The sequence below is a fragment of the Schistocerca nitens genome, chromosome 4 (assembly GCF_023898315.1).
Source record: "Schistocerca nitens isolate TAMUIC-IGC-003100 chromosome 4, iqSchNite1.1, whole genome shotgun sequence".
Lineage (NCBI taxonomy): Eukaryota > Metazoa > Arthropoda > Insecta > Orthoptera > Acrididae > Schistocerca > Schistocerca nitens.
In genome coordinates this window covers 31,984,649-32,009,094 of record NC_064617.1, presented here as the reverse complement: position 1 = coordinate 32,009,094, position 24,446 = coordinate 31,984,649, and the positions used below count along the sequence as shown (strand labels likewise).

Sequence of the window (24,446 nt, the reverse complement as noted above, 5' to 3'; positions counted from 1 at the left end):
CTTATCAATAGAAAGAATTGTTGAACATTGGAAAAATGTAAAATTTTTCTGTGAGGAAGGTTCAAAAAATATAAACTCTCACTTAAGTAGAGTACACGCTATTCCAAATGATGCAGTTTCTAAACTTAAGGTGTGTGAAGTAGCCGCGTGGTCTCAGGCGCCTTGCCACGGTTCGCGCGGCTCTCCTCCCCCCCCCCCCCCCCCTCCCGGGCGTGCGTGCGTGTGTATGTGTGTGTGTGTTTAAGTTATATTAAGTAGTGTGTTAGCCTAGGGACCGATGACCTCAGCAGAGTGGTCCCATAGGAACTTACTACAAATTTCAAAAATTTTTCCTAACTTAAATGATGCAGTTACTAAACTGTATCTTCTTTTCTTGCATAACACTCTTTCATTATTTACCAAATCAAATGTCTTGCTTGGAAAGAAGAGCCAGTAATGCACCAACTGCATAGCACCCTAAATAACTTATTTATAGATTTGATTGTGAGATTTACAATCCTTCCGCAGTACATATTTCTGGTTGTCTGTTGGAACTGAAATTCCAAAATAAATAAATATCACAAATGGGATTAATAATGGTGTAGACACTGGAGGCTACATTCGTCATACAAAGTTCGAAAAACCTGTTCTTATAAAATTTTATGAAGATATCAGAAGCTTTTTGGCCGCTTTTTTTATTTTTTATTTTAAATATATGTCGAGTTGAGCCTCTATGGACTGCATGGTAACACGCAATTTCATTTTAGTGTCTTGTTCTTGTTCCAGCTTTGACTTCCTGCCAGTGTCTTCTGAGCCCACCAATAAGTGACTGTTTATGCTCTTCGGACAAAGGTCCTCTCCGTCTTTTGGACGTTGATGCCATTTTAAAACCTTGGTAGTTGTTCACCAATCTTCTAAATTTGTTCCTGTCAGGAATTTCTCTCTCTCTCTAAGATACCAATGTGCCTAATATCTTTGTCACATTCTTCGAACCATCCGCTTATGTAGTTACACCAAAGAGAAATTTCCACTAGGTGATGACTTTTTAAAAAACATACAAGTTACACACTGGAGCTAGGAAAAATAAATCTTTATCATCAGTTGTAAAGTTGTATCGACTATTTGCTGACTCCTGAACAATACGAAAAAACACATTAGAATAGGAGTTCTCAAGATACCATGCTGATGACATCGAACAGTGGAAGAAGAGTTAGCTGATATTGTTCGGTGCAAAATATCTGCTGTGTGTGTTGCATGAGGCATTAAAAACTGTCCGTCACTGAGTGAACTTATGCTTCCGTTGCTGCTTCTTCCTCACAGTAATGCTGTCAGTGATAGAGTTTTTAGTATTGTTAGGAAAAACGGTAATGAATTTCGATCTACTATGAATGCTTCAACCTTACGCGGTTTGGTAGTCAGTAAAATGAGCCACTTATCTTCAGACAGAGCAAGTTACCAAAATAATTTCACAAAGGATCAGTTCTGGACTGCAGAAAGTGAAACAATGCTATACGTCAAGAGAATTTCTTTACCGTAATCACCTGCTTGAAACATTACATTTTCACACGAAAGTCAGATTGGATGACAGCGGTGAACTTCCCTTCCGTCAGTTAACACTCAAGCAGGAGTCAAGAAATCTAACATTAAAGCGCAAATACATTTTCACGCTTTTGCGGAATATTAGACTTTCCACACTGCTTGGTCATTATTTTGATCAAAGACGCCCTTGACCGCTCTGTGATCAACCTTGGTAAGCAGAATGACGCGGGATACGTAATGTGTAAAATTTAGCATTCGTCCTGTGGGTGTAACGATCCATTGCGTCATCTAACCCGAATGCATGACGTATCACTCTCGGCTAAGCTAGCAACGCTTTGTAGAAAGTACCACTTGAGCGGTGCCACTGTTTTGTACTGAAAGAACGCTGTTTTAGGGTGATTCGACAAAATTAAGGCTTGTGTGAACTGCAAAGAGAGTAAATAGAATTTAAGAAACTAACAATACATAGCAACAAACTTGTAGCAAAAGTGAGAGGTAATGGGAGGGAAGGAAGGAAGGACGTGGATGAATGTCTCACCGAGATCGAGTAGTCAAGCGAGGAAAGAAAGGTGTGTGTGAACGCTGCTTAAAGTAGGTTGCTTCAATCGACCGATCAACATGAGGTTTTGTTGACATGTGTTGCTCTTTTCCATTCTCGTGGATATTGAGAAGTAATGCTAATTAAACGTATGTTTATTTCAGAAGTAATTTACTGACCCGTGGAACAATGATTTTACAGCCTTGCAGTACGATTTAGAGCATCGCATTAGTGCAGAGAAAATTAAATGCTTGAATCCAACAGTGAGGTGACGTGAAACTTCCTGGCAGAAGCTCTTCTGCGAAGATATGCTTTCTTCCAGGAGTGCTAGTTCTGCAAGGTTCGCAGAAGAGCTTCTATGAAGTTTGGAAGATAGGAGACGAGGTACTGGCGGAATTAAAGCTGTGAGGGCGGGGCGTGAGTCGTGCTTGGGTAGCTCAGTTGGTAGAGCATTTGCCCGCAAAAGGCAAAGGTCCCCAGTTCGAGTCTCGGTCCGGTACACGTTTTTAATCTGCCAGGAAGTTTCATATCAGCGCACACTCCGCTGTGGAGTGAAAATTTCATTGTAGTGAGATGACCTATTTAGTGCACTAAATTCCCGTGCGTTCTTGTGAACTTTGGTTTAATCATCTCAAACTCTCGGCGCAGACGCTAGAGCGCCTCTCTCTCTCTCTCTCTCTCTCTGTGTGTGTGTGTGTGTGTGTGTGTGTGTGTGTGTGTGCAAAGTTCCTTCGGAAGTCCATGCGTAGCCGAAGGGAGAGGCAGTGCGGCGACTGTAGCCATTGTGAAATACAAGGATTGTATTCGCAGTGGCGAATATGGATAAGCATCAGCGGTATAAAGGAATGGCGAAAGTGAAAATTTGTGCTGGACTGGGACTCGAACCCGGATTTCCCGCTTAGCGCGCTCTGTCACCTTACGCTTTGGCTATCCGAGCACAACTCTCGGCCAGACCCAAACTTCGCTGAGTCGTCAACAATGTTGTCTACAGCCTGTACTCGTACATCCATGTATCTTTCTGTACAGGGGAGACGTGTTACTTGAATGTCGCTTGCCTGGTGTCGGCGGATAAATACGACATAGCATGTGTTTAGCATTGGGAAGGCGCGCGAACTGTTTCAGTCTGACCGAGGTCAGATTGTGATAGCCCGGACGCTCAGCACGAGCATTTCAGAAGCTGCATGAGTTATCGGATATTCGAGGAGTGCTCTGGTGAATGCTTCAAACCAGCGGCAAAACCAAGGTTAAACCACATACAGACGATGTGGGACTGGGCGGCTACACCTCATTACAAATATCGGAGGTCGTAGGCTGGCTGGGCAGACTGGTCGTCTTCCAGGGCAATAGGTCCTTGACACCTGTACTGCCGGGCGGAGACATTATGATCTGGGGAACGTTCACGTGGGCATCCATGGGTCGACTGGAGCTCGTGCAAGGCACCATGATGACGAAGGAGTATCGTTCACTTGTTGCTGACACTCCATCATGACGATAATGTTCCCAACAGTAGTGGCATTTTTCAACAAAATAATGCACTATGTGTTAAGGCGAGGAGTGAGGTGGAGTGGTTCGAGGAACACAGTGGCGAGTTCCAATTGCTGTGCTCGCCCCCAAGCTCGCCAGATCTGAACCCAGTCGAACACATCTGGTATGAGATTGAACGTGGCTTCAGAGCTCATCCTACCCTTCCCATAATGTACGGGAATTGGGTGACTTGTGTGCAAGGTGTGGGCCTCATTGCTTCCGTGCCACGAAGCGTCGCCGCTGTTATCTGTGCCAAAGATGGACATACCGGCTATTAGGTAGGTGGTGGTGGTATTGTTCTGGCTGATCAGTGTACATAGCGGATGCATGAGTACAGATTGTAGACACTTGGTTGATGGCGTATGAAAGTTTGGGTGTGGCTGTGATTCGTGCACGGGTAGCCAAATGGTAAGGCGACCGCTCGCGATAAGCAGGAAATCCGTCGAGGGTTCGAGTCCCGGTCCACTCGCGAATTTTCGTTGTTGTCATTCCATTAAACATCTGATGGTTATCCATATTTACAACTGCAAATAAATTTGTTTTGTTTTGTTTGGCCTCCCTCTACCCCTACCCCTACCCCTACCCCTACCCCTACCCCTACACCTACACCTACACCTACACCTACCCCTACCCCTACCCCTACCCCTACCCCTACACCAACCACAACCACAACCCCTCATGCTACATCATACATAGCGGCCCTGGTAATTAAAACTCTCATACAGTGTTCGTCTTTGGCATCCAGCAAGAGCCTGTGTATTGTATGTTAACCGAGGACCTAGTTAGACCGCACGGCCAACCGGGCGGGCCAAGAGCCCGTGACTTCCACCTTGCAAGTTTCCTGCCGACAGCTAGCTAGTTTGCGAAGTAAACAGCCTGTCTGTCACTACAAGGACAGACTTGTATTTTTGACGGATTCCGAGGTACCATACCGACTAAGATATTCTGTCATGGACTGAAACACTAAATCATGCATAAAAGGTTATTAAAAATGTAAAACAAGCCTTTTTTTTTGAGGAAAACAAGAAAGCAAAATAATTACGATAATGTAGAAAATTAATAACACGTTAGAAGGTAGGGTTCTAACTGCTGCGAGCAATTCATGTAGAGACTTGGAGTCTGCCACGAGAAAGCCTTCCTTTTTAAGATGGAAGTAGCCCAACTGGTACGTAAGAAACGAATAAAAAGGACTTTAAAATGTGGACATTTCATTTGTACCACCAATCTGACGCTTCTGATGCCTTCTTTCAACATAGTAACTACTGAACAGTAGGCAATACATTCATTATAAAAGGACATACGCCCTATTTAGGAAATCGGTGGATAACTGTTGGAGTCACTACTTACTGTAGGAATTGCAAGATCTAAGGATATTTTCGTCTCTTTTAGGGGTAGTTGTTTTGTTTGTTTTAATGGGTAGTATACTGAAAATTGTTCTACTTGGTACAGGACACTTTCAATGGAAGTTTTTTTCTACTTTCACTTACGGACGTACAATGTTCAACAGCGAAAAGCGTGAGCGTAAGTTCGGAAAACATGCTTCTTGCGCCTAATACCGAAAGAGTCAATAGCTGGGGTTCTTCAAAAACTGTGCGTCAGTGATTCCCTTACAATCATCCATGTTGCTCGTTTTTAATCTTCAAAGGTTCATGAAGTAAGTATGTCTTTCCCATAAAAGTACACAAAATACTAAATGTCTATGTATAAAACAATTTTACCGGCTGCAGTTGTGACACGAACATTAAATTTAGTGGTGATAATGTTGTAAACGAGAATTTTCGTGCTTCTGATATACTTTTGTGTCCAGTATGTGTGACTCCAAGGCCGGCCGCGCTGGTCTAGCGGTTCTAGGCGCTCAGTCCGGAACCGCGCGACTGCTACGGTCGCAGGTTCGAATCCTGCCTCGGGCATGGATGTTTGTGATGTCCTTAGGTTAGTTAGGTTTAAGTAGTTCTAGGGGACTGATGACCACAGATGTTAAGTCCCATAGTGCTCAGAGCCATTTGAACCATTTTTTTGTGACTCCAAAAAAATCTCGTACTGCCTGTTTCATTTTTTTAAAAATTGTGTATTACATTAGTAATCAGGCAGTGGTTGTGGACAGCAGATTTCCAACACATGCAATAAGGAACATAAATACGACGGCAAAGTATATGAACGGACCCTATAGCGAATGTTGAGTGCTCCATAAGATGCATAACAACTTTTCTCATCTGTTTTCAGTGCAAAATACAGAATGCAGTAATAGGATTTTATTTTTAGTACAATTTTTTAAGAATTAAAATTTTTCCTTTATTAAAGGAATGTTATCCTTCAGCCGTAGTTGATACTGACATCAAAAAATAACGGTTGATGTGATGAGAAACGTGCTCCAAGAAATGTGTTGGCATCTCGTGGTCGTGCGGTAGCGTTCTCGCTTCCCACGCACGGGTTCCCGGGTTCGATTCCCGGCGGGGTCAGGGATTTTCTCTGCCTCGTGATGGCTGGGTGTTGTGTGCTGTCCTGGTTAGTTAGGTTTAAGTAGTTCTAAGTTCTAGGGGACTGATGACCATAGATGTTAAGTCCCATAGAGCTCAGAGCCATTTGAGCCAAGAAATGTGTTGCATTGGCTGGTTGTGCAGGACACGCTCGAGAAGTGTTGCTTTGTGTTCATAGCGGGATTCGCCCGTTTAATTTCCCGCTGCTGTTGTGACAGTGACATGGCAAAGAACGAGTTTTACGTTTCTCACCTCGCCTGTCATCCGTATAGCTCGCCGGACGAGCCCTGTGCAGAGCTGTCACGAATACTGCCTCTGTTGTAATGCAGTGGTGTCAAAAGCAAACGTGACGATTAATTCGGTGTCATAGGTTTTCATCTGGATTGGGCGAGAAAAAAAGGGGGCACAATTGAAACGAAAAAGTGGAACGTAACGGCTTTCACAGGAAAGGGTCAGCAGATGCATTCTAGCGGCTTATCTGCGTCGGACACAGCCGCCGTGGCTTGCTTCCTCTGTCTGCAATAATTTGCACGATTTAATGGCCGCACGCGGGACAAAGGCCATTTTCACTAACTGTTACCGGCCGTTAATGGACCCTTGCTCTCTCTCATCCCGCCCACACCGAAATGACGCCTCCGTTAAATTAATTTTTAGTTGGTCAAATACGAAGTAGTAACAGCGCCTAGGTAACGGTGATTAGAACATTTCTGTATCCACGTTAGTTTTCACTTATTTATCATTTGGGTGGAGAATGAATTAATGCACTGCTTCTTTATATAATTTGTTGTATTCTGCCTTAAGAGAATTGGCTTTTATGATTTCACAGACTCACTGAAAGAATAACTTCCTTTTTCCAAATCGATTTTGTTTCTCAAAATATCCGTCATAAAAATTTATACAATTTTGCATGAGTTTGAACCAGTTAGGGAGACTTTTTTTTGTTTCTGCTTTTGGCTCCTCAGTAGTTGGTTTTTGACTAATTCAGCATCTTGAGGTGCGAATTTTTTGTTTGATATAAGGGAACAGATCACAGAATCTACTGAATGGAATTGTCAGTCTAATGAGTGCAGAATATGGACTGAGAGTAAATCGAAGAAAGACTAACGAGAAGCAGCAGAAATGAGAATGGCGAAAAGTTAACATCAGGATTGATGGTCACTATGTAGATGAAGTTGAGGCTGCAAGATAACCAATAATGAACAGAGCAAGGAGGGCGTAAAAAGCAGACTAGCACTGGCAAAAGGACATTCCTGGGCAAGAGTAGTCTGCTAGTATCAAACATAGGCCTTAATTCCAGGAAGAAATGTCTGTGAATGTGGTGAAACGTGGACTGTGGGAAAACTGGAACAGAAGAGAATAGAAGCGTTTGAGATGTGGTGCTACTGACGAATGTTGAAAATTAGGTGGCCTGATAAGGTAAGGAATGAGGAGCTTCTGCGCAGAATCGGAGAGGAAAGGAATATGTGGAAAACACTGATAAGGAGAAGGGACAGGATGATAGGACATCTGCTTAGACATGAGGGAATGACTTCCATGGTACTAGAGGGAGCTGTAGAGGGCAAAAACTATAGAGGAAGACAGAGATTGGAATGTAACCAGCAAATAATTGAGGATGTAGGTTGCAAGTGGTACTCGAGAGAAAGAGGTTACTACAGAAGACTGATGACTCGAGATACTAAATGGGGTCTTTAGGTGAACACTAGCAATAACATATTAATCCTACGCTTTTCTCCGTCAAATAATCACTTGTTTGTCGTGTTGTGTAGGACAGCTGATATTGTCATGGTGAACAATGATGAGAAGTTTTCGATTGTTGTACCTGATTTCATCGATGACTTATTCGGTACTCAGTAGCAAAATGTTTAGCATAACGAAAGAAACAAGTGATCAGTTTCTCGGTCATCGATGTATTACGAAATGCAGATATCTTGAGGAATCCAAATGGACACACACTTGATTGGCTTGTTTTTATTCTTTCGTCGGCAGCTGTCTAGCACAGGTGCCGCGTGAAGTAGAGCAGCAGGTGTGTGTGTGTGTGTGTGTGTGTGTGTGTGTGTGTGCGCGTGTGTGTGCAGACAGCGTCTCTCTCTCTCTCTCTCTCTCTCTCTCTCTCACACACACACACACACACACACACCATCGAGCGCGCGCGCTCGCTGGGAATGGCACGGCAGCGTTTGCCCGCGTTCATTCATCACACAGTTGGCATTATATGATACATTTGCGGCTTCTCCTTTGTTCTTTAGAGTTCTACCTTTGTTCTTTAGAGTTCACAGAGCAATCTATTTTAGCGATGTTTTGTTACTCGTTAATTTTGAAAACTCCGCGTGAAATGTTTAATCACCTGCACGCGGCAAGATACACAGTTTGCTTTTTAATTTAACAGTAGGGGAAAGATAGATACCGCCTACAGGAAAATTGAAGAGGCCTTTAGAGAAAAGAGGAACAGGTATATGAAAATCATGAACTCAGATGGAAAACCAATACTAAGCAAAGAAGGGAAAGGTGAAATACGGAAGAAGTATATAGAGGGCCTCTACAGGGCGAATGAACTTTAAGACAAAATGACGAAAAGGAAAGAGATGTAGATCATATGAGATGGAAAATACGACACTGCGAGAAGAATATGACAGAGCACTGAAAAACGTAAGTCGAAATAAGGCTGCGGGAGTAGACTACATTCCATCAGAACTACTGGTAGCCTTGGGAGAGAGAACCGTCACAAAGCTCTTCTATCTGGTGTGCAAGATATACGGGACAGGTGAAATAACGCCAAAACTTCAAGAAGAACGTAATAATTTCAATTCCGAAGAAAGCAGGTGCTGACAGGTGTAAATATTACCGAACTATCAGTTTAATAAGTCTTGCTTGCATAATGCGTACACGAATTCTGTACAGAACTACAGAAAATTTGTAGAAGCCGACCTCGGGGAAGATCTGTTTGGATTCCGGAGAAATGTAGAAACACGAGAGGTAATAACGACGCTACGAATTACCTTAGAACATAGGTTAAGCATTTGTAGGCTTAGGGGAAGTTTTTGACAGTGTTGACTGGAATATTCTCGTTGATATTCTGAAGGAGCAGGGGTGAAATACAGGGAGTGAAAGCCTATTTACAAATAGTACAGAAACCAGAGGGCAGTTAAAAGAGTCGAGGGGCATGAAGGGGAAGCAGTGGTTGAGAAGAGAGGTAGACAGGCTTGTAACCTATCCCCGATGTTATTCAACCTATAGTGTGAACAAACAGTAAAGGAAACCAAAGAAAAATTTGGAATAGCAATTAAGGGTCAGGAGAAAGAAAGAAAAACTTTGAGATTTGCCAGTAACGTTGTAATTCTGCCAGAGACAGCAAAGGATATGGAAGATCAGTTGAACGGAATAGATAGTGTATTAAAAAGAGTTGATAAGATGAACACCAACAAGAGCAAAACAAGTCTAGTGGAATGTAATCGAATTAAATCAGGTAATGCTGAGGGAATTGGTTTAGGAAAGACACACTTAAAGTAGTAGATGAGTTTTGCTATTTGTACGTTAAAATAACCGATGAGGACCGAGGTAGGGAGGAGATGAAATGTTGACTGCAATGGCAAGAAACGCGTTTCTGTAGAAGAGAAATTTGCTAGCATCGAATATGGATTTAAGTGTTAGAAAGTCTCTTCAGAAAGTATTTGTAAGCAATGTAGCCATGTATGGAAGTGAACCATGGATAATGAACAGCTTCGACAAGAAGAGAAAAGAGACGTAAAATGTGTTGCTATACAAAATGCAGAAGATTAGATGGGTAGATCGCGAATCTGGTGAGGAGGTACTGAATAGAAATGGAGAGTCAAGAAGTTTGTGGCACCAGTTGATCAAAAGGAGGGATCAATTGTTAGGACACATTCTGAGACACCAAGGGATCTCCAGTTTAGCATTGGTAGGAAGAAGGGGGAGGGGGGGGGAGAGAAAATCGTATAGGGAGACCAAGAAACAAATACAGTCAGATTCAGAAGGGTTTCGGTTGCAATAGTTATTCCAAGGTAAAGAGCCTTGCATAGGATAGAGTAGCATGGACATCTGCATCAAACCAGTCTTGGGACTGAATATCACAACAACAACAATTTATCAAATAATGTTTGTTTCACTGAAGAATCAATTCCAAAGAAACTCTGGAACTATGAAAATAAGTGCCTTTTCCGGAATTCTCTGAAATGCTTTTTTATTAACTTATTTCCAGGCAAAATTTTGTCCAGAATGAGAGTGTATCGAACCGATTCGATGATATCTGTTGTCTTTTCTTAGCATAGGAAGTCAAAATTTCTTTGTTTCCGTATAATTAGTTACAAAATTTGAGAGAATAAGTTTCGCTCTACTTTTAGAAACGTTTGACTTGCTGCCAGAATTGTGCTTTAGTGTATGTGTGTGGGGGGTGGGGGAGGAGGGGGGGGGTGACGGAGTTTCTAACCTTTAGAGAGTAGCGAAGTTATATAATATGCTATACGGAGGTTGTTATGGAATGGAAATGAAGTCCCATGCTTCTTGACAGAGCGTAGGGGGTCGATACGGGAGACCCGCGCCGTCGTACTAGGCAAGGTCCTAGTGGAGGTGATTTGCCGTTGCCTTCCTCCGACCGTAATGGGGATGAATGATGATGATGATGATGATGATGATGATGATGATGATAATGATGATGATGATGATGACACAACAACACCCAGTCATCTTGGGACAGGGAATCGAACCCGGGACCCCGTGCTCGGGAAGCGAGAACACTACCGCGAGACCACGAGCTGCGGACGATGCTATTATACTTCCTAGGTTTCCATGGCACTTAGCATTTGTCATGGTTGCATATATATATATGACAAGTGCTGCTGAGTGCTGTGGAACAGATGCGTGTGGGGTGTCGCATTGCCCTGGTGGAATTGCCCGAGTTCGGCGGAATACACAATGGACGTGAATGGATGCAGGTGATCAGACAGGATACTTACGTACGTGTCACCTGTCAGAGTCGTATCTAGACGTTTCGGGGGTCCCATATCACTCCAACTGCACACGCCCCACACCTCTACAGAGCCTCCACCAGCTTGAACAGTCCTCTGCTGACATGCAGGGTCCATGGCTTCATGAGGTTGAGGTTGTCTTCATATCCGTACACGTCCATCTGCTCGAAACAATTTGAAACGAGACTCGTCCGACCAGGCAACATGTTTCCAGTCGTCGACAGTCCAGTGTCGGTGTTGATGGGCTCAGGCTTGGCGTAAAGCTTTGTGTCACGCGGTTATCAAGGGTACGCGAGTGGGCCGTGGGCTCCGAAAGCCCATATCGATGGTGCTTCGTTGAATGGTTCACACGCTGACACTTGCAGATGGACCAGCACTGAAAGCTGTAGCAATTTGCGGAAGGGTTGCACTTCTGTCACGTTGAACGACTCTCTTCAGTCGCCGTTGGTCCCGTTCTCGCTGGATGTTTTTCGGGTCGCAACGATGTCTGAGATTTGATGTTTTCCCGGATTCCCGATATTCAAGGTACACTCGTGAAATGGTCATACCGTTACCACGGAGATCCTGTGTCCCATCGCTCGTGCGCCAACTGTAACACCACGTTCAAACTCAAATCTTGAGAACCTGCCAGTGAAGCAGCAGTAACAGATCTAAAAACTGCGCTAGACGTCTTCTATAGACGTTGCCGACCGCAGCGCCTTATACTGCCTGTTATTTTATGTGCATGCCTATACCAGTTTCTTTGACGCTTCAGTTATATACAGGGTGTTTCAAAAATGACCGGTATATTTGAAACGGCAATAAAAACTAAACGAGCAGCGACAGAAATACACCGTTTGTTGCAATATGCTTGGGACAACAGTACATTTTCAGGCGGACAAACTTTCGAAATTACAGTAGTTACAATTTTCAACAACAGATGGCGCTGCAAGTGATGTGAAAGATATAGAAGACAACGCAGTCTGTGGGTGCGCCATTCTGTACGTCGTCTTTCTGCTGTATGCGTGTGCTGTTCACAACGTGCAAGTGTGCTGTAGACAACATGGTTTATTCCTTAGAACAGAGGATTTTTCTGGTGTTGGAATTCCACCGCCTAGAACACAGTGTTGTTGCAACAAGACGAAGTTTTCAACGGAGGTTTAATGTAACCAAAGGACCGAAAAGCGATACAATAAAGGATCTGTTTGAAACATTTCAACGGACTGGGAACGTGACGGATGAACGTGCTGGAAAGGTAGGGCGACCCCGTACGGCAACCACAGAGGGCAACGCGCAGCTAGTGCAGCAGGCGATCCAACAGCGGCCTCTGGTTTCCGTTCGCAGTGTTGCAGCTGCGGTCCAAATGACGCCAACGTCCACGTATCGTCTCATGCACCAGAGTTTACACCTCTATCCATACAAAATTCAAACGCGGCAACCCCTCAGCGCCGCTACCATTGCTGCACGAGAGACATTCGCTAACGATATAGTGCACAGGATTGATGACGGCGATATGCATGTGGGCAGCATTTGGTTTACTGACGAAGCTTATTTTTACCTGGACGGCTTCGTCAATAAACAGAACTGGCGCATATGGGGAACCGAAAAGCCCCATGTTGCAGTCCCATCGTCCCTGCATCCTCAAAAAGTACTGGTCTGGGCCGCCATTTCTTCCAAAGGAATCATTGGCCCATTTTTCAGATCCGAAATGATTACTGCATCACGCTATCTGGACATTCTTCGTGAATTTGTGGCGGTACAAACTGCCTTAGACGACACTGCGAACACCTCGTGGTTTATGCACGATGGTGCCCGGCCACATCGCACGGCCAACGTCTTTAATTTCCTGAATGAATATTTCGATGATCGTGTGATTGCTTTGGGCTATCCGAAACATACAGGAGGCGGCGTGGATTGGCCTCCCTATTCGCCAGACATGAACCCCTGTGACTTCTTTCTGTGGGGACACTTGAAAGACCAGGTGTACCGCCAGAATCGAGAAACAATTGAACAGCTGAAGCAGTACATCTCATCTGCATGTGAAGCCATTCCGCCAGACACGTTGTCAAAGGTTTCGGGTAATTTCATTCAGAGACTACGCCATATTATTGCTACGCATGGTGGATATGTGGAAAATATCGTACTATAGAGTTTCCCAGACCGCAGCGCCATCTGTTGTTGAAAATTGTAACTACTGTAATTTCGAAAGTTTGTCTGCCTGAAAATGTACTGTTGTCCCAAGCATATTGCAACAAACGGTGTATTTCTATCGCTGCTCGTTTAGTTTTTATTGCCGTTTCAAATATACCGGTCATTTTTGAAACACCCTGTATATATATATATATATATATATATATATATATATATATATATATATATATATATATATATATATATATATGGCGAGGCATTTATAATGTCGTGGTCATTTGGTTCGAAACGAAGGGGAAAGCTGGCCGCTGTGGCCGAGCGGTTCTAGGCGCTTCAGTCCTGAACCGCGCTGTTGCTACGAGCGCAGGTTCGAGTCCTGCCTTGGCCATGGATGTGTGTGATGTCCTTAGGTTAGTTAGGTTTAAGTAGCTCTGTGTCTAGGGGACTGATGAGCTCAGATCCATAGTGCTTGGAACCATTTTTTGATCAGTACGCCTTAAAGCTGCCAACATTGCTTCTACTTTGCCCCCCATCCGTTTACTGAGTAGCCCATGCTGAGAAACTGTACTTTCTTTGAGACAACGATGAAAAGAAACTACCACAAAGGTGTTATGAAAGATTTTTCATTTTTTTATATAACTTCATCCGCATCCGATAGTGTCGTACAGCTTTCTAGAAATAGGTTTAGTAGCCGGTTACGGTATATTTGCGTCACGTATGTAATTTGGAACTGAAGTCGTTTTATGGATATATAATGATCGTTGGATTTCTACCCTTAACAGAGGGGGTCGTGCTAAAACATCACTAAAAAAGATTTTAATCTCGTTGGTTTCCGATACCTTAATTGAGGAATGTAATTGCTCTTGTAAGTCTGTATTTTGCATAATACATCTGCATCTCAAAGAATTGGTCACAAAAATGGAGTTGAAAAGAAAGCGGCAGCTCATCACGATGTCTAACCCATGTTTAACTGCCCGTAAATTTAACTTGGAAGGGTCGCCGATAACACCTGCTTGATACTTAACGTTCTCATGGCGTACACTCAGAATTCTATTATTATGTCGAATCATTTCCTTGTGGCGAATAGGGGAAGTCCTCTGGATGTACGAATGGTTCAAATGGCTCTGAGCACTATGGGACTCAACTGCTGTGGTCATCAGTCCCCTAGAACTTAGAACTACTTAAACCTAACTAACCTAAGGACATCACACACATCCATGCCCGAGGCAGGATTCGAACCTGCGACCGTAGCAGTCGCACGGTTCCGGACTGCGCGCCTAGAACCGCGAGACCACCGCGGCCGGCTCTGGATGTACGGGAAAGGCATGAATAAGGACTTGTAGAATACCTGCGGACCGTCTGAGGCGAAAAATATTGCTGTCGGATGTTTGCCAATGGCTGAGAGGGCAGAATTGGCAGCACAGCTCATAGCCGTAGTTCTGTTAACTGTCGGCCTGAGGGATCTATGCTCCAGTCCCATCAGGTAGCAGATGTTATACCTGTACCTGTTAAACACAAGTATGAAACATTTTCTGTCGTGCTAGCTTGTCTCTTCAAGTTTAAAGTCTAGCGACTTGGCCTCCCATTTCCACTTGTTAAGGATCATATTGTTGACATGACATCCAGAAATACCGCACACTAATTTTCTACAGTGATTTAAACTGACTATGGGTTGAGGCGGCACGAAAAATGATGGAGAACAACTAACAGCGAAGGAGAAATTCACGCTGTTAATCGCGGCACCAAGCAGTCAGTAGACAACCACAGCACGTATAAAATTAAATCGTGCCGTTTTAAAAAGTCTAAGTCGACTATTTGTACACGTGGCGACGAAGAAGATACGAATCGCGTGATATTATGTTGTCACGGCGGATCGAGGAATAGAATGGTTGAATGCACAACTCGGGAGCACAGACGTTAGAGTTCACACGCTGTTCGCAGTTCGCACGGGTTTGGAGCGTTCACGTTAATCAGACATTGGAAAAAATTCAAATCTCGTCAGTGGTGATGTGGTTTGATGTTCTACACGTCTCTACAAGGATATTTCGGACCATGGATGGCCTGGCGATTACATGCAGTTCGAGACCACTTGGAGTTACGACCATTTAGAGGTGTCGCTAACAGGACGGATAAAGGCATCGTCTGTAGTCGTGACTTCACGTACCGAGAAGCGACAGATGACTAAGTGGACACAGATCTACGTGTACAAATGGTACTGCTTACGTACAGCGAATTTTATATATATCTAAAGTTGTACAACAGCAAGCTCCCAATTATTCGGGTTAATGCGTGCCCGAGACAACATTGATAATCCAAATACGCATATTAAGAGTTGCGGATATATGCAACCTCCAACTGTAGAATGGAATAACGACATTAAAAAATTTGTGAGGACCGGAAGTCGAAACGAAATTTCCCGCTTGCTGCGTGCGGGCGTCTTGAATATTTCGTCCTTCGTTGCACGCATTGTGGCCAGGCGCAAGTCCCGCGTCCGGCCATCCTGATTTAGGTTTTCCGTGATTTCCCTAAATCACTCCAGGCAAATGCCGGGATGGTTCCTCTGAAAGGACACGGCCGACTTCCTTCCCCATCCTTCCCCAATCCGATGAGGCCGATGACCACGCTGTCTGGTCTCCTTCCCCAAAACCAACCAACCAACCAGGCGCAAGTTTCCATATGTCGTCACCCATGCGTCATTAACCTTGCTGTAATTCCCGTGCAGGAGAAACGTTAAATCGAAAGTCGCTTGCCCGGTGTCTGGGCACAAATACGATATTGCAGTGCGTGTGTTTCTAAGAAGTACGATGCAGTGTTCATTAGAAGATGCGTACATGTCTGGATGTGCCCGTGAAGCATACACGGGTAGCCGGATGGTTGCGACGACCACTCGCGGCAAGCGGGAAATCCGGGTTTGAGTCGCGGTACGGCACAAATTCCATTCTACAGTTGGATATTCCCTGTATTAGCAACTGCGAATTCATTTCCTGTACAAAATAACTGTGATTACAAAACTTGGGTGTGTGTCATGTTGGAAATGGCTCAAATGGCTCTGAGCACTATGGGACTTAACATCTGTGTCCCCTAGAACTTAGAACTACTTAAACCTAACTAACCTAAGGACATCACACACATCCATGCCCGAGGCAGGATTCGAACCTGCGACCGTAGCAGTCGCGCGGTTCCGGACTGAGCGCCTAGAACCGCGAGACCACCGCGGCCGGCTCACGTTGGAAATCCCACTACGTTTCTTACGCGTCACTCGTCGGGAACAGACAGCTTATCTAAAAAATTACACTTAAAACGAAATTTATATCTGCTTTCATTTCATTTTTGGGAAGTTGTCCTTTTTTTCTCTTCACTTTCTTCCTAACCTCGGTTTTCTTTTTCGAGAGATGGAAAACATATGTACGGCGAAACAAGTTTTGTGCTGCACATCCTAACACCCGATGAGTGCGTGTCAGTGTCTATATGTGATGTTTACTTTGAAGTATGACCTAAGTAACAGTTTTTTAAAGGACATAGTCTTTCCGTAGTTGACTGTAATGTTTTTATTTTGCAACACAGGATTGCAATCTCAGCACGTATGCCATTGTGAAGTGCTTACAACAGTGTCTTACGATAATTAAGATATATTCGGCCATTATATGAACATGGTGATATTCGAGGCCGCTGTCTTTGACGTCTGGGTGACGCCATAATTTTGCACACCTGACAGTGAACTAAGTGCTGAAACTGCAGTCGAATGTTAAAAAGTAAAACATCAATCAGTGGCGGAAAAGGTTCTTAAACAACTCATTTTCACTGTGGAGCCTAAGAACCAGAAGCTTTTCGGAGATAATATTGTACAAGTGCGTGTACAGCATTATACATCAGATTATGTGCTGGCGCAAGCTGGCGCCAGCACTCCGGGTAGCAAAGAGGTTGCGAGAAGATCGATAATAGACGCTGGAGCAAGCGAGACTATCAGGAGAGAGGCCAGAGACAAACTAGCAAGAAACTTGCCGCCACAGTCCTCTGAACCGGCAGTATTTACGTCGCCGCCGCGGACCACAGGGCCAGTCAGCCATCCAGTGAGTCAACGAGTCATCAGCCGCAGTCCAGTGTGAGTCGCAGCCGCGCTCCGCCTCTAGTTCATAGAGTCAGTCAGTACCTAACGACCGCTGTAGTGTACGTAGCGGGACACTTCTTATTCTTATAAATAAAGAACTTTACAGAAGAGTTTTAATCTGCCAGGAAGATTAATATCAGCGCACACTCCGCTGTAGAGTGAAAATTTCATTCTAGAAACATCCCCCAGGCTGTGGCTAAGCCATGTCTCCGCAATATCCTTTCTTTCAGGAGTGTTAGTTCTACAAGGTTCGCAGGAGAGCTTCTGTAAAGTTTGGAAGGTAGGAGACGAGGTACTGGCAGAAGTAAAGCTGTGAGGACGGGGCGTGACTCGTGCTTGGGTAGCTCAGTTGGTAGAGCACTTGCCCGTGAAAGGCAAAGGTCCCGAGTTCGAGTCTCGGTCCGGCACACAGTTTTAATCTGCCAGGAAGTTTCAACATCCTCTTCTTGCTTCCCAAGGTACAAGCCTACAGTGACAACCAGACGACACAAAAGATAACTCTCAAATCTGAGTATTGTTAACGTGTACAAATTCTGTTTAATAATGAGGAAGAGGAGGTAAAACCGTTAACCGTAAAGATGCGTACTTGGTGGGAGGGAAATGGTGGGCGGTTAGGCGCGCGTGATGTGGGATGTTCTGCAGCAGCAGCTGTGCCGCCAGCAGGCAGCGGCAGGGACGGCACGGCTCGCGGTCTCCCCGGAAATTCAATTCGCGGCTGCGGGCGGCGCCGGCCGGGCCGGGGGGTTTTTGTGCGGCATCCTGTGTGTGTGTGTGTGTGTGTGTCGCTAATTCGCCCGCACCGGATGACGCGGTGCGCAAATTGTCTTAATCCAGACCTTGCGAGTTGAGTTGCCTGCAAACTGGACCCGCTTGCTGCACTGTCCAGTAGGGCAGAGAGCCGCCTCCTCACAAGGGAACCTCCCCATAGTTGTGATGTGTCGAACGTGACCATCGGATAAGCTTGGGGGGAGTAATATTTACACAGGAACATTGGCTGTTGTTGTAGCTAAAAGCTTGGATTAATGTCATTCACTGTTCATTCAGTTCATGTTTTTGTGGTATCAAGCATTGTAGGCAACACTTTGGTTTATTAAGGGCAAACAAAATTCGATTTATTGAGCGAATATTATGATAGCAGGACAAGAAAAGAAAAGTGTGCAAACTGAAACAGATCTACCGTCACCGATCAGTTAGAATCCGAACGATCTTCAACCAGATTCATTAAGAATATGAAGTCACATCATCAGTACTAACTGTCTAAAGCTGGAAATAACTCCTCTTTCAAATTTGAGCTGCGTAGCCACATACACACGTTCTGAAAAAGTATTCTCAAAAGCAGGATATGCCATCTGTCAGCGGCGCAGCAGACTGAGGGGGAAACAATTCTCGAAATGTTATTTCCTATCTGTACATAAAAAATTGTGCGAATGTTATGTGAACTATTACTATATTTATGAATAAATATGATATTCGGCGTATTTGTATGTTGCGTTTTACGTAATTCTATAAATGCATCATTTAACATCCATGTTTTGAGGTCGCTTATTATTTATTCTGCTCTAACTACATCTGCATACATATTTTGCAAGCCACTATACAGTGCGTGATGAAGGCTACTTCGTACCAATGTCACCGATTCGCTGATTCATTCCATTCGCCTGTTGAGGATACTGTACTTCTGTTCGTTTCTTTCTCAAGCTCCCTGCATTATACAGTTGCTGCAGACTCTTCCTCCAGTATAGGCTCTTTGAATTTACCCAACACAGTCTGGAAAAAAAAATAAAAATAAAAAAAAAACAAAAAAAAAAACAAAGCTTCCGCTTCTCCAAACACACCCATTTAATATTCCCAAGTGCGTATCAGAGCACTTCCGGATTCGTTTGGCGTCTGCTGTGATGCCTACTTGATAGGGGCTCCAGGCGCTGGAGTAATTCACGCTCCCCCCCCCTCCCCCCCCCACACACACACTTACCAATTGAATCCCCTCGTATAAAACATCTTCAGACGTCTTGATTACTTTACAAGTGGGTTAGTGTGTTAAATACTTGACATGTAGCATCTAAAACATTCTACAGTTGAAGACGCAAAACCCTTATCATGTTCGTTTTATTAGTTTTAATGTTCATGAAAAGCTAGTTTTTCTCCTAAACTATGTGTCGTACAATGATATAAGTATATACGTATCTCCATTGTTATATGCTCCTACTGTCTTCATTATGGGTAGCGAGTAGACTCAGTAGCATAGAAATAATAAATTAAAACGTAATCATTGATGTCGAAGTTATCCTGCATCAAAAACGAACATGTAGTAGGAAATAAACTTTTTATTTCATCATTTTGTGGGGCTGCGAGCGAGACAAAGATTCCAAATTATGTTCTAGGGAAGTCACTGAGCAGTCTATCAGACAATGGGTCACCACTCTTTGATGAGTTCGTGCTTGGCTACAACGGGGCCCCAGCCCTTCCGTGCTGCATATCCATCCTGCTGCTATCCTTTTTCCCCTCCCTTGGAGAACACATCAGGGATATATTTGGGAATGTGTTCTGAAGTTTCAGTAGCCTGACGTCAGAACAGTCCTTCCACTGTGGGTTTTTTCCTCCTCTCCTTCCTCCGCTTTGGCATTTGAGGTTCCTCTTTGTTTCTTCCTTTCCCTACGCGCTCCTGAAGGCCGGCCCACGCATCTGACGCGTAACAGGTGGCTGGGTAACGCGTAATTCCTAGCCACAGGTCGACAGCTTGGGTTCACACACATCCCCTGGTGCAGGCCACACCCAGAGAGGAATGATTCCCTGAGCTGTTACCTTCTCAAATAGCCAATTGGTCCCTCTGTCAGGAGTTTGGGAGGAGTGACATGGGGCGTAAACAGTTACCTAAGGTGGATGACCCCTCCTCTGAGGAGGGGCCCCCCCATGGAAGGTGCGCGTCATCAGAGATACTGGGAATCGTGGGGGATATTCTCATAATGAGCCAATCACCATCTCAGTCTGTCTACTATAAGTAAAGGGAGTGTGGCTAAAGATTCCAAGATTCTCCCAGCTGCGCCTCTGTTCCTCGTGGTATCACCCACTGAAGGAGGTAACTCCTTTGCTACAGTTAATCAGTTTATTATTCAGAAAGGTGTTGATGCAGTTGCAGGCCCTGAGAAATCCTGCTCTGGTTTATGTAGTGGCACTTCACTTTTGCAGACCAATTGTGATTTTTAAGCCCAACTACTACTTGCAGCTACACTCATCTACAGCTATCCTGTTTGTGTCGAAACCCATCGAACTCAGAATTCTTCGTTTGGTGTTATTTGCACTGGGCTGCTCGACGGTTTGACGGAGGGAGAAATCCAAACTTTTCGATTAGGGCGTCACTGCAGTCCATCGGGTAATGAAAAAGGTTAATGCAACCTTAGTGACTACACACATTATTTTACTCACGTTTGATGGAGTAGTGCTTCCATCGAAGATTAGAGCAGGCTATGAAGTCATCACAGCCTGACTCACATTAGAAAGCCGATGATTTGCTACCAGTGTCAGCGATACAACCACACTCGAAAGTCCTGTAAAAACACTACCAAATGTGGTGCTTGTGGTAGGAATGCTCTCGAGGGCGCCTCCTTCTCCCCGCTGCATGTTGTAATGAGCCACTGCCTCATCCCAAGACTGTCCAGGAGATCCAGTTGACGGAAAAAGTACCTTAAGCTGTCGCTCGCAAGTTGTTGCCTAGTCTAAAGCTCCGCATTTTACCACCTGGCACTTACCATACTGTTCTTGCTACGCCATCGCTCCACGAGGGACATGGCCACGCAGCTCTGCGATGACAGATTCAGCACCCCACTTATAAGATCGCTCAGTGTCACTGTAGTATCACCGTCTCCTTCTACTCCAGCTGTGCAACAAGCCAAAAAATCTTCGCCTCTCCTTCACCGACTTGTAGATCCTCTTACGTGGTGTCGCCGCTTGATACCCTCACCCAGCCGACCTCCGTTTGGCCGGTGCACACCACCAACCGTTTTTCTGCCGTGAAATCTGTAGGTTGGCCCAAAGAGACTGCCGTCGCCTTTGTGGATCTATCGGAACATGATCGTCCAGCCTCTGTGGCCTGTAACAATGAGCCTTTGAAGGCTGGCACTCGGCATCCACTAAGGTGACAACCCTTCATAATTTCACTCTTCCCGTTTCCCCATCATTCCTCTCCTCCAATGCAACGCACGCTGCATTAGATCCAACAATGATGAATTACCGCTGCTCTTCGCATGACACCGTCCACTTGTTTTCTGCCTCCAGGAAACAAAATTGCGTCCTCGCAACCACTCTGACCTCTCGCATTTATTTCCAGCCTGATTTGACTCCCTACCCCCTTCCCCCGAGGACCACATTCCGTCGTATGGGGCAGTCGTGTTGCTCATTCCGGACGATGCCCATAGTCAAACCATCTCACTGAACACCCAGTTGCAAGCTGTTGCAGTCCACATTTTCCTTCCTTTCTCTTTGTAACGTCTACATCTACATCCCTCCATCGTTTGGTGTCACCAGGGCTGATTTCCTCCAGTTTATTGATAAATTCCCTCACCCGTTTTTGCTGCTCGGTGACTTCAATGCGCAACATCGACTTTTGGGGCTCTTCCAGAACCTGTCCAAGAAATCTCTTTTCCTTGATTCTTCTCTTAACCTTCTTCTCCACTGCAGCGTTTGAGACCTCTTCTCTTCTTTCCTTTTCTTTGTTCCTCCCGTTCTATTTCTTTCCTCCCTGTTGTGTCTGAAGGCCGACCCACGCGATCCCACGCGTAGCCGGTGACGAGGTAACGCGTAATTCCCCGCCCCGGGTAGACAAGTAGGACACGTACGTACCCCCTGGTAAAGGCCAGTCCTAGGAAGGGGTGATTACCCGAGCTGGTACCTTCCGAACGTGCGAATTTGTCCGTCCGTTTCTCGGGAGGTGTGACCTGAGGTGCGGACAGTCACCGAAAGCGGGAGTGCCCTCAGAGAGACCCTCACTAAGAAGTAGCGCGCCATCGGAGACGCTGGTAATCATGGGGGTACTTTGTCGCAATGGTTTCCACTACAACTTCTGCGCACAAGAGAAAGTTAGATCAGTCTCAGCCACGGACAATTCTTCCATCAGTGCCAAAGTTCCTAGTTGTTTCTCGGTCTGACGAAGGTCAAGACTTCTCCACAGTCAACCCTTTCATTATTCAGAATGGTGTCGGCGCAGTTGCAGGCCCTGTCAAGTCTTGTTCCCAGTTACGTAATGGCACCTTGTTATTAGGGACAGACAGTGCCCTCCAGGCACAAAGATTGCTTCGAACTACACTGCTACACACCTTCCCTGCCCGGGTGGAAGCGCACCGTAGGTTAAACTCGTTGCGCGAGTTGGTTTACATAAGATCGCTAGACGGATTATCCAATGAGGACATTCAAAATTACCTGTCTAATCAGGGCGTAACGGCCGTACATAGCATCATGAAAAGGGTTGAAAAAGAATTGCTACTGACCCGTACTCCGTTGTTGATGTTTGACAGAGTTCAACTTGCATCCAAAATTAAAGCGGCATATGAGATCATTTCAGTTCATCTCCAACCCTACGCGTTTCTATCGTTGCCAGCGGTTTAATCATACCAGCTAGTCGTGTTCCAATACGGCCAAATGCGTTACATGTGGCAGGTATGCCCATGAGGGTAATTGTCCACCTCCATCCCCTGATTGCATCAACTGTATGGGCGACCACGCTGCTTCCTCTAGAGATTACCCTATCTTTAAAGATGAACGAATTACTCTGAAAATCCTAGTGAAGGAAAAGGTGCCTACCTTTGCTGCTCGTAAGTAATTCGCCAGTAGAAAGCTCACTGTGCTCCCAACGGGTAAATATAGTACTGTCTTCACCTCTCCTCGACCTACTAAGGAGGTAGCCACGCAGACTTGCGATCTCACCTTTAGCGCCACAGTCGTCAGGTCGACCAGCCCAAAAATCGCCCATTCAACCTCCCCACTATCACCCGATCACTCTATGTCTCAACCTTCATCAGCCCTTGCTAAATCATGGGCCCCAAAATCGGACGCCCAGACTTGCAAAAAAGAGCCTACTCGTGAACATTTTCTAAATAGGCAGATCTCACAACCTTCGACTCCTCCATCTTCTCAACTTCCTGCCTCCAAGAAGGCTCATAAGAAACAAAGTTCCTCTCCTTCTCCTCCACTGCGTGACTGTTCTAACGCCACCCAGCGGAAGACGACCTCGGCCGTCTTCCGTGTCGCCGAGACGCACTGCTGGCGGCCGATCAACCAGCCGATCACTGTTGGCAGGAGCTGCCCCCGAACAAACTATGGATCAGGATCTTCTGCATTTGGCGGAATGCCGTTCCAAGCCGTTGGGCCCCGGCTCTCGGCCGTCAAGTTGACGGCAACCGTGGTGAGATTTATGCTTTTTCTGTCCACCCTATGTCAATTATCCATTGGAATATCCGCGGAATTTGCTCCAATCGGGATGATTTGTCGATTCTCTTACGATCATACTACCCAGTCGTCTTCTGTCTTCAGGAAACAAAGCTACGCCCCCACGACCACTTTGTTTTCCCTCATTTCCAATCAGTCCGGTTTGATGGCGATCCGGCACATGGGGGACTTACGATTCTTCTCCATGATACTATCCATTATCACCCAATCCCCTGAAACACTTCCTTCCAAGCTGCCGCTGTACGTCTTTCCCTATCTAGATACATCCACACCGATGGCAAGAGGCGATCTTCATCTCCTTGGTCAGCTCCCCCCCCCCCCCCCCCCCCTATTTGCTGGTTGGGGTCTTCAATGCCCACCACCCGATTTGACGAGCTCCGCTTCCTTGAGAGGTTCCCTATTGAATGAGCTCTTCCACCAAGCGGATCTTGTTTGCCTCAACACTGGGGAACCTACATTTTTGCCTGCCTCGACGTCAACCTTCTTTCATTTGGTACTGTTCAGCTAGCTCGGCGCTTTGAATGGTTCGCTCTTGCTGATACACACTCGAGTGACCTTTTTCCATGTGTCCTTCGATTTCGTCTATGCGCCAAAGACGCTGAAAGTTTTCCCAAGCCGATTGGACACTTTTCTCCTCTCTAGCAACGTTTGATGACCGTCCATTTCCTAGCATCGACGATCAACTCACTCGTGTTACGGAAGTTATTCTTGCAGCAACGGTAAGTTCAATA

At 45.3% G+C, this 24,446-nt stretch overlaps 1 protein-coding gene and 1 non-coding gene across 5 annotated transcripts in view; both read left to right on the top strand.

The window, feature by feature from the left end:
• Nucleotides 1-24,446, top strand: part of LOC126251794 (E3 ubiquitin-protein ligase ZNRF2-like) — a 557,859-nt gene that overhangs the window by 157,722 nt on the left and 375,691 nt on the right. The window lies entirely within an intron of this gene.
• Nucleotides 17,611-17,685, top strand: Trnas-uga (transfer RNA serine (anticodon UGA)). The gene has a single exon. It is a non-coding gene; the product is annotated as a tRNA-Ser (tRNA).